We start from the raw sequence: 8191 nt of genomic DNA, 5'->3' as shown, positions 1-8191 counted from the left end.
ACTCTACCAGTGTTATCTGACACAAATCACCTCTTCTACATATGGATCCAGATCACCTGTACAAGCAAACACAAGAAAGAATGCAGCAGGAATGATTTGTCTCTGCTCCGATCTGTCCCATCTCCTCTGGAGGTGGAGGTGCAGCCCCAGCCCTTGGCAGACTCAAGTGCTCACAAGCTCAGCTCCCACACAGAGAACTTGCTGACCCTGGGCTGCTCTTCTTGACCCCTGCACGCTCAGCCAGGCTGAGATGGACACTGATGGTTTCTGTGCCAGGCTATCTGAGCCCAGCCCAGCTCCCTGCAAGCTCTGCCAGCTGCCCTGAGCTCTGGGCAGCACCAAGGGCCTCTCCCCAGCCCAGCCCAGCCGGCTCTGGCCCCACAGCTCTGCTCAGGCCAGGCTGCTCTGGGCACTGGCCCCACAGCCTCAGCCCCTGGCAAGGGCACAGCAGCAGCTGCAGCTCCCACAGGACTCAGCCCCACCATGGGGGAACGTGCCTGGCCAAGGGAAAGGAGGCTCCCTGGGTGCCCTGCTCTCCTCTGCAGGAGATCCTGAGAGCTCAGCAGCCCCTGCTGCCATCCCATCTGCCCAGGGCAGCACAAGAGCCCTGGCCTTGGGGCCCTCCAGAGCTGCTCCTGCTCCAGGCCCAGGGCCCATCCCAAAGCTGGGGCAGGCACAAAGCTGTGCCCATTTCTGTTCATTCCTGTTCTGATGAGGATGGATCCACAGCACCTTGGGGCTTGGTGATGAATTTTACTTCTCCAGAGGCCTCTTCTTTCTTAAGCTCTTCAGTTGAGAAATTCAGTGACAAAGACTCATAAACATTTGTTCAAAACACACAAACAAGATAAGCCCCTGGGAAGAATTCAAGTCTTTGATTCTTCTGTGGTTAATCAGGCAGATTTCAGAAGTGTATTCAAAGTGAATCTACTATATTGAAAACAATGAAGAGAGAATTGTTTTGTCCTCTTTCGTTTTCTTTTCCTGTTTATAGATTGATATCAGCAATCCCCAGTTGATATTGATCCCCAGCCCCTCCTAATGCACTCTGAACAGATATGAAAATCAAGCCCTTTCATGGATGACAATCAGTCATACTTTGTCCCTACCCCAGCCCCACCATTTCCTTCATCCAACCCCTGGCACTCAGAGCAGCTGAGGAATGGAGTCACATCCAGGACTGTCCCCAGGGCTCAGGATTGGGGCCAGGTCAGTGAAATCTCTTTATTGCTGATCTGGACGAGGCCATCGAGGGCACCCTCAGTCAGTTCCCAGGTGAGCCCAAGCTGGGTGGGAGTGTGGCTGTGCTGGAGGGCAGGAAGCTCTGTAGAGGGATCTGGACAGGCTGGAGCCATGGGCCCAGGACAATTGGATGAGGTTCACCAAGGCCAAGGGCTGGCTCCTGCCCTGGGCTCACAACCACCCAGAATCCCTGGCCATGCCCTGCCCTGATTCCCAGAGCCTGTCCTGTTTCCTTCATCCCTGCACTGCCAGGGACTTTCTGGGACAAGGGAGCTCTGCTCTGGCTACAGAGGGAGGTGCAAGTGCCACCACTTGAGTGGGAACCAGAACTCATCAGATTTGTGTCCTTTGGGGGTCAGAGACTGGTGGGACTCAGTGGCACAGAGAGTTTCTCTTCATGGCCAACATAAAAATTGTAAACATGATTCAAATTAAGAAATGTTGAAACTCTTCCCTCAGCAGTGTGACACATCCCAGCAACATCTGACATGTCCACCATCCACAATGGATTTTTGTACAAAACTAATTTTAGAGAAAGATGATTCTGTGATAGATACAAACACAGTGAAGTTGTTGTATCAGGATGCTCATCCTGAAGTGGGGATAAAACAGCCTGAACAATTCTCCATCCTGGTGGATGGAGAAGGGAGGTCAGGCTGCTTTTGGTGTTGAGGAAACCAGCTGAAACCAGGCTGACTCATTTCATCTCCTCCTGTCCTGGCTGATCTTCCCTCTTTCCCCTTTCACCCATTCTCTTTTCTCTCCCACCAGGCCCCCCGGTGAAGAGCCTGGCTCTGTGTTCTCCATCCCCTCCTGGGTGGCACTGCCAGGCTGGGATGAGGAGCCCCTCAGCCTTCCCTGCTCCAGGCTGGACAAGCCCAGCTTCCTCAGCCTTTGCTCACAGCCAAAGGACTCCAGTGCTGCTGGACAATACTGCTTTTCTGATCCAGAGATGGGGCAACAGAGAGGTGTTTTAAAAACTTTTATTCTGTTTTCAATCTCATGAGAAGTGTGAGACAATATACAGATGTTACAATTAACACCATCACAATCAGAAGCCAGCTATTTCCTAATTACAATACATTATAAGGGTTTCTTGGCCTCTCAGCTTTGGCCAGGCCATGCTGTAGATGCCTTAAAGACAATCATCTAAAACTACCCCTTGTGGGTCCCACTACAATGCATCTTTCATAGTTCTATTTCTCCAAAGTATCTAGTCTTTTGTGCAAGGTCATTCTCTGAAACTTTTTTCTAGCTCAATATCTCTCTAAACAATATCTGTCCTATTCCATGGCATTTCTTATCTCAAAATTTGCATATGTATACGTATGGTGTGGACCTTCTGTTGGGTCCTGAGAACTTCCTACAAACCCATTTCCCACACAGCCCCACCTTGGAGGCCCTTCCCTAATCCTGCTCCAGCTGCCAGACATCTTTCGTGCCCTGGGGACCCCAAACCAGGCCCCAGTGGCCTGGGTAATCCACGTCCTGGATGTCCTGGTCACACAGCCCACCCCCTTGTCCCTGTGTCAGGCTCTGGGGGTTGATTTGTGGAACATCCTTGGAGGAGGCTGCAGCTCCAGGTGGACCAGGGGGACACCGGGGACAGGGGACCCTGCTGGGCATGAACAGCTTTGGACTTCTGGGGGGAAACTGTGAGGAGTGGCTGGGCAGAGTGACCAACCCAGTGACTGTAGGCACACAGTTTGTGGTAATTGGGAGTGGAGCTGTGGCCAAGCCTCATCCCTAAGGGGCTACAACCATGCAGGACAGGTGAACAGTATTAAAGGTAATGAGACATGGAGTGCTGAGGTGTACTGACCAACCACAAAAGGGTACAGAGGGCACACAGGTGCAATGTGTGTGAGGTGAAGGGTATAAAAGGTTGTGCTGAGGAACAATAAAGGGCTGGTGCTTGATGCCTTCTTTGGTGTCAGTTGTACCCCCAGCTGGGACATCTGGTGATCCCAAGGTGATTCAGTCAGATGACTGCAGACCTAAGAGCAGTAAGATGGTGGAGCCAGGCAGACTAGGAGCCTGGCAACTGAGCCAGATGGACCAAGAGCCTGAGAGCCTAAAAATCGGGATGAGTTTTATAGCCAGGCAGACCTGGGAGCCAGAAAGAAATGTAGGCAGACCAAAGAGCCTAGAAGCCTGGACAATGTACGAGACACAACCCCAGGAGGAAGGGTGCTGGATCTGAGGAGCAGATGCTACACACTTTGCTTGTTTGATACGATAGAATCAATGATAGCCACACAATAGCCGCACATTAACTCGTGCTGCTGCCTGCCACTCCCTGCAGGCAAGGTGGAGTGAGCCCTGTGCCCCCCGGGTGATGTTTTAGCTGCTCTGTGATGTTACAGCCCATTCTCCAATGTCCCACAGCTGGTCTCTGATGTCACAGCCCATTCTGTGATGTCATAGTCTGCTCTATAATGGCTGGCCTCTGCCACGTGACATCACAACCCTCTCTGTGATGTCACAGAGATAGCCTATGATGCCATCATTGCTCAATGACCTCACATAACCCACTTTGTGATGCCATAGCCCACTCTGTGACCTCATGTTACCAGATGATAAATTGTCAACACCAGATGAGCTAACTCACTGCTAGTTCTGCGTTGAGAAAAACCCCAGGCCTATGGAAACCACACAATGCCCATTGTGTGAGAAGGGGAACTGAAATTCACCAGCCTCAGTGTCCTGCCAGCTCAGCCAGGCCCACTGGAACACTGGGGTCCACAAGCACTAGGGACCACCAGAGACCCCCAGGACAGAAGAATACATGGGTAAAGGGGAGGGGAAATATGTTAATGATTTTGGGGAAATGATTATCATATGTGTGTTTAGTCCAGGACAATCAATGAATATGTATGCAAAATACAGACTATAAACAGAAACTTTCCTGTACTCAGCATGCATGGCTGTGGGAGAAGCTATCCCCCTGTGCATCCAGACATATAAAGAATGCTGCATCTTCACGCTACATTGGGATTATGGAGTTTTACTATTTTGCCCAATTTTTGGTATCACTCCCACTGCCAGGGAAAGCTCTGTCTCCAGCTGTTCACAAACAGAGAAAGGCTGGTGGGAGATGTGGTTGGAGGCTGCCTGGAGCACAGTCACCATAAAATAATAGAGTTTCCAATATTCTGTGAAAGAAGGAGGGCCACTAACAAAACATCTACCCTGGAATTATGGAGGGCAGACCTTGGCCTATTCAGGATGCAGATTTGGAGAGTACAGAATCAGGTACTGATTTTTTAAGGGAAACAGCCTTTATAAACAAAGGGATCCAGGAAGGATGAACACACTTCAAGGAAGTAATCTTAAGGGGGAAGGAGCAGCCTGTCCCTCTGTGCTAAAGTTGAGCCAGCTAGGAAAATGTTTGTCCTGGCTGGGCATGGAGCTTTTGTGGCAACTGAGGGAAAAAAGAGGGTGCATCACCATTGGACAGAAGATCAGGCATCTCAGGAAGTATTTAAGGATGTTGTTAGGTCATGCAGAAAGAAAACTAGAGTGGTAAAAGGTCAACTAGAGCTTAACCTGGCCACTTCTGTGAAAAATAATAAAGAATGTTTTTAAAAAACCTAATAGCAAAGGGAGGGATAAGAAGAACATCTACTCTTTATTGGAGGCAGTGGGGAATAGAGTAAGTAAGATAAGGAAAAGCTGAGCTGCTTAACCCCTTCTTTGCCCCACTTTTCAACATGAGGGCAGGTTGTCCTCAGGACAAGTGTTCTCCTGAGCTGTAGATGGGGACAGGGAGCAGAACAGCCCCCTTGTAATCCAGGAGGAAGCAGCTGGGGACCTGCTGAGCCACTCAGATGCTCACAGGTGTCTCTGGAAGCAGATGGGATCCATCCCAGAGGGATGAGGGAGTTGGTGGATGAGGTCCCCAAGCTGCTCTCCATCATTTACCATCAGTCCTGGCTCAGCAGGGAGGTCCCAGAGGAGTGGGGGTGCCAATGTGAGCCCATGCCCAAGAAGGGCTGGAAGGAGGATCTGGGGAGCTCCAGGCCTGTCAGCCTGACCTGGGTGCCTGGCAAGGTTATGGAACAGATCACCTTGAGTGCCATCACAGGGCACCCACAGGATGGCCGAGGGATCAGAGCCAGGCTGCATGGGTTTAGGTCCTGCCTGACCAACCTGATCTCCTTTTATGACCAGGTGACCAACCTGATCTCCTTTTATGACCAGGTGACCAACCTGGTGGATGCAGGAAAGGCTGTAGATGTTGTGTACCTGGAATTCAGCAAAGTCTTTAGCACCATAAGCCACAGAATTCCCTGGCAGCCCTGGCTCTGAGCAACAGCATCTGCAGAGGGACAGGAAACTCCCATGGGGACATGGGACAAACTTTCTGGCTGTCTGCAGAGGCCACAATAAAGCTGAGTGGTTTCCCTGCTGTCCCCCAGCCCTTCCTGGCCCCAGGGACTGATGGCATTTGTGCTCCCTTAGGTTCATGTCCCCGCACCCACAGCATGGGGGTGCTCCTGCCTGCTCTGTGCAATGCAAACAGGGGCTGCTGAGCCAGTGCTGCCGTGTCTCTGCCTGCAAGGATGGGGCACCTGTGATAGCTGGGGGAGAGGCCAGGGCTGCAGAGGGGGGATGTTGTTGGCAGCTCCATGAGGATGCTCTGGGACGCTGCCCTGGGCTGTCCAGTGCACTGGGGATGGATCAGCCCCTGCTCTGCTGCTCCTTCCCATCTTCCCAGGGCCCTTGCAGAGCCCCAGCCATGCTGTTTGCCCCCAGCCTGCCCACAGCCAGCCTGGGACTGCTCACGGGGCTTTTCTGTGCTGAGCATTGGCCTGGGTGTGTTCTTGAGAGAGCCTGGGTAAGGAGCCTGGAGCCCCCAGGGCCTGGCCTGAGGCATCAGCACTGCCCCAGCAGTGCCCATGGCCTGTCCCTGCTGCAGCCCTGGCAATGCCACCCCCAGGACTGTGCCCGGCCCCAAGAGCACTCAGGCCCTACAGCCACACCAGGGCCACCAGGGCAGCAGGGCAGGGCCATGGGAGCAGCACTGGCAACACCAAGTGCTGCTGCTGCTGGGCACAGCTGCTGTGCCAGCACTGATCTGCCCCCAGCTCTGCACACAGACATTGCTGCTGCAGCTCCAGAGAAGGCAACAAATGGGGATGTCTTCAGAAAACTTTGCTGGGAGATCTTGTATTTCATTTAAAGCCACCGAGAGCACAGCTCTTCATTGACACAGTCTGGGGCCCCAGCAAAGATGGAGGAAAAAAAAAAAGAGAAGTAGCACAAATAATAACCTTGGCTTAAGGAGAATATTAAAAAAAGAAAGAACAGGGGGAAAAAAAAACCAAAACAAACGATCTTTCAAAGATAACTTTTATTACAAGTGATTTGCAGAAATTTGCAACCAGTTTAATGTTTCTGGAATTTTCCAGTCATCAGTGTCCACACTGCAGCCTTGAGCTCGTGGTTCCTCAGGCTGTAGATGAGGGGGTTCAGGGCTGGAGGCACAACCGAGTACAGAACCGACAGGGCCAGATCCAGGGATGGGGAAGAGATGGCAGGGGGCTTCAGGTAGGCAAAAAAGCCAGTGCTGAGAAACAGGGAGACCACGGCCAGGTGAGGGGAGGCAGGTGGAAAAGGCTTTGTGCCGTCCCTGCTCAGAGGGAATCCTCAGCACTGCCCTGAAGATCTGCACATAGGAGAAAACCATGAACACAAAACAGCCAAAAGCTAAACCGACACTAACAGCAAGAAGCCCAAATTCCCTGAGGTAGGAGTTGGAGCAGGAGAGCTTGAGGATCTGTGGAATTTCACAGAAGAACTGGCCCAGGGCATTGCCATGGCACAGCGGCAGGGAAAATGTATTGGCCGTGTGCAGCAGTGAATAGAGAAAAGCAGTGGCCCAGGCAGCTGCTGCCATGTGGGCACAAGTTCTGCTGCCCAGGAGGGTCCCGTAGTGCAGGGGTTTGCAGATGGACACCTAGCGGTCGTAGCACATGATGGTCAGGAGGACAAGTTCTGTCCCAATGAAGGAGACATACAGAAATAACTATGCAGCACACCCTGAGTAGGAGATGTCCCTGGTGTCCCAGAGGGAATTGTGCATGGCTGTGGGGACAGTGGTGCAGATGGAGCCCAGGTCTCTGAGGGCCAGGTTGAGCAGGAAGAAGTACATGGGTGTCTGCAGGTGCTGGCCGCAGGCTATGGCACTGATGATGAGGCTGTTGCCCAGGAGGGCAGCCAGGGAGATGGCCAGCAAGAGGCAGAAGTGCAGGAGCTGCAGCTGCTGTGTGTCTGCCAATGCCAGCAGGAGGAAGTGGCTGATGGAGCTGCTGTTGGACATTTGCTGTGTCTGGCCATGGGGAGCTGTTCAAGGAGGAGACAGTGAAAAGTCAAGGGAGACTTTCCTGAGCAATGTTCAAGCCCTTTCTCTCAGCCCTCCCCCCTGTTGCTCTGTGCCCCCACTTCTCCTTCTCTCAGAGCCCTTCCTTCAGCCCCGTGCCTGGAGCTCTGCTGGGATCTGGCCCCGTTGCTCTGACGAGCAGGGGCTCTGCCCATGGACACCGAGGGGTCAGCCCTGCTCTGCAGCAGTGGGGTCATGGGAACGGGGACAGGGGCCAGTCCTGGGGTTGGATTTCATCAGCCCAAACTGCGCTTGAGGCAGAGGAGCTTGGCAGTATCTCCTGTCCCTGGGTTTAGGAGCCATGATGGCCAAAGGCAGTTTGAAAGGGTTTTCTGCTGTGCCCAGGGAGAGCAGAGAGAACTGTGCAATGCAAGAGCCTTGGCTATAACTCAGTGAAGGGTGAGGGGAGCTGCTCTGTCACTCCATCTGTCCCTGGCTGCCCTTTCTGAGATGGAGGGCAGTCCCTGTGTTCCCCTGAAAATCAACCTGACACAGCTGAGAGCAGAGGGACGCACAGCAGAGCAAACTGGCTGAGCCTTTCTCAGGGTCTCAGCCCCACTCTGG

General features: G+C 52.8%; 1 pseudogene across 1 annotated transcript; it reads right to left on the bottom strand.

The window, feature by feature from the left end:
• Nucleotides 1-6633: 6633 nt before the first annotated feature.
• Nucleotides 6634-7567, bottom strand: LOC311165844 (olfactory receptor 14C36-like; annotated as a pseudogene). The gene has a single exon. The product of its transcript is annotated as an olfactory receptor 14C36-like (transcript).
• Between the last annotated feature and the right edge of the window lie 624 nt (nucleotides 7568-8191).

The sequence above is a fragment of the Fringilla coelebs genome, assembly GCF_963513975.1.
Source record: "Fringilla coelebs genome assembly, contig: SCAFFOLD_30, whole genome shotgun sequence".
NCBI classification, from domain to species: domain Eukaryota; kingdom Metazoa; phylum Chordata; class Aves; order Passeriformes; family Fringillidae; genus Fringilla; species Fringilla coelebs.
The sequence above is the reverse complement of the archived record's forward strand: the minus strand, read 5'-3'. Positions and strand labels throughout refer to the sequence as shown.